Raw genomic sequence first — 2,507 nt, forward strand, 5'->3', positions numbered from 1 at the left:
GCTGTGTTGGGTCTTCGTTGCTGCACGTGGGCTTTCTCTAGTTGCAGCGAGCGGGGGCTACTCTTCATTGCAGTGCATGGTGCCCTTTATCAGGTTAATGAGTTTCTGTTAAGAATGAGTCTTGAATTTGTCAAATACTTTTTCTGTATTTGCTGCAATTTTTTTTCCTTTAGTTTTGAATATGACAGATGATAGTAATACAAATTCCTGATATTTTTCTGGAATAAATACTACTTGATTATGATGTCTTATTTTGTGTATGTACTACTGAATTCGACTTGCTAATATATACAACAAAATTCATTCATCTTAAGTGTGTAGTTTGATGTATTTTGGTAATTTTATATAGTCAGGTAACCTCCACCTTAATCAAACTACAGAATATTTCCATTGCCCTAGAAAGCTCCACAGTGCATCTTTATAGTTGCCACCTCTGGCAACAAAGATCTTTTCTAGAGTTTCATATAAATGGAACAATATATAGTCTTGTGTTTGACTTCATTCTTTAAGCATGATGTTTTTGAGATTCATCCATGTTGTTGCATATATTAATAGTGTACTTCTCTTTATTGATCAGTAGTATTCCATAGGATGGATATGCCATAATTTGCTTATCTGTTTACCAGTTGATATACATATAAGTATCATCCAGTTTTTAATCTGTAGTGAATAATGGTGCTATGAACATTTGCTTGCAAGTCTTTGTGCAGGCCTGTTTTCATTTCTATTAAGTACATACCTAGGAGTGAAATTTCTGCGAACTATAAGAAGGTATATTTAGCTTTATAAGATACTGCCATACATTTTCCAAAGTAGCTGTAGCATCTTGCATTTCTGCCAGCAGTGAATGAGAGTTTAAGTCCACCAGCCTTGTTTCTCTTTTTCAGGATTATTTTAACTATTCTAAGTCCTGTGCCTTTCCATTTAAATTTTTAAAGGAAGTCTTTTTTTTTTTTTTAAACTTTGGGTTTATTTAATTTATTCATTTATGGCTGTGTTGGGTCTTCGTTTCTGTGCAAGGGCTTTCTCTAGTTGTGGCAAGTGGGGGCCACTCTTCATCGCGGTGCACGGGCCTCTCATCATCGCGGCCTCTCTTGTTGCGGAGCACAGGCTCCAGACGCGCAGGCTCAGTAATTGTGGCTCACGGGCCTAGTTGCTCCGCGGCATGTGGGATCTTCCCAGACCAGGGCTCAAACCCGTGTCCCCTGCATTGGCAGGCAGATTCTCAACCACTGCGCCACCAAGGAAGCCCTAAATTTTTATATCATCATTATGTTTTATATTTTATATCATCAATTATATCAATTTCTTCAGAAAAGCCTGCTGAGGTTTTGATTTGGATGGCACTGACTCTATAGATCAGTTTGGGGAAAATTGCCATCTTAACAGTATTGACTCTTCCAATCCATGAATATAAAACATCCCATTTTTTTTTTTAGGTCTTCTTTAATTTCCTTTTGTAATATTTTTTTTTTAGTTTCCAGTGTACTAGTTCTGTGTACTAGTTCATCATACCTCTTTGTAAATCTAACCATGTGCTTTTAGAAAGAATGTGTATTCTGTCCTTGTTGAGTGTAGTGATAGAGTGTTTATAAAAAGTATTACTGGGTTTTTTGTCTAGTTCTTTCAATTGCTGAAATCAGACATGATTTTGGAATTGTCTTATTTCTCCCTGTAACTCTGTAAATGTTTGATTCATGTATTTTGAAGCTTTGTTATTAGGAATATACACTTATATGATTGTTGTGTCTTCCTGATTAAGTGGCCCTTTTATCTAATGAAATGCCACTTTATAACTCCAGTAATGCTCTCTCCTGAAATCTGTGTTATCTGATATTAATATAGCCATTCTCATCTTCCTGTGGTTATTGTTTACATGGTACATCTTTTTCCATAATTTACCTTCAGCCCACCTCTGTCTTTAATGAGTTTCTTATAGACAGCATATAGTTGGATCTTGTTTATCCATTCTAACAATCTACATTTTAATTGGAGAGTTTATCCCAAAAGTTTTAATGTAGTTATTTATATGGTTAGATTTGTATCTACCATTTTTTGTTTCCTCCTTGCCTCTTCTGTTTTTTTTAATCTATTTTTCCTTTCCTGTCTTTTTTTTAATGACTATTTCAATAGTTTTTAGAATTTCACTTTAGTTTTCCTGTTGGCATTTTATTTATTTATTTTTTTTTTTTTAATTTATTTATTTTATTTTATTTATTTTTGGCTGTGTTGGGCCTTTGTTGCTGAGCACGGGCTTTCTCTAGTTGCGGTGAGCGGGGGCTACTCTTCGCTGTGGTGTGTGGGCTTCTTATTGCAGTGGCTTCTCTTGTTACAGAGCACGGGCTCTAGGCACGCGGGCTTCAGTAGTTGTGGTGCGCTGGCTCAGTAGTTGTGCCGCACGGGCTTTGTTGCTCTGCGGCATGTGGGATCTTCCCGGACCAGGGCTCGAACCCGTGTCCCCTGCATTGCCGGGCGGATTCTTAACCGCTGCACCACCAGGGAAGCCC

This window comes from Balaenoptera borealis, assembly GCF_965194805.1.
Source record: "Balaenoptera borealis genome assembly, chromosome: 6".
NCBI lineage: Eukaryota > Metazoa > Chordata > Mammalia > Artiodactyla > Balaenopteridae > Balaenoptera > Balaenoptera borealis.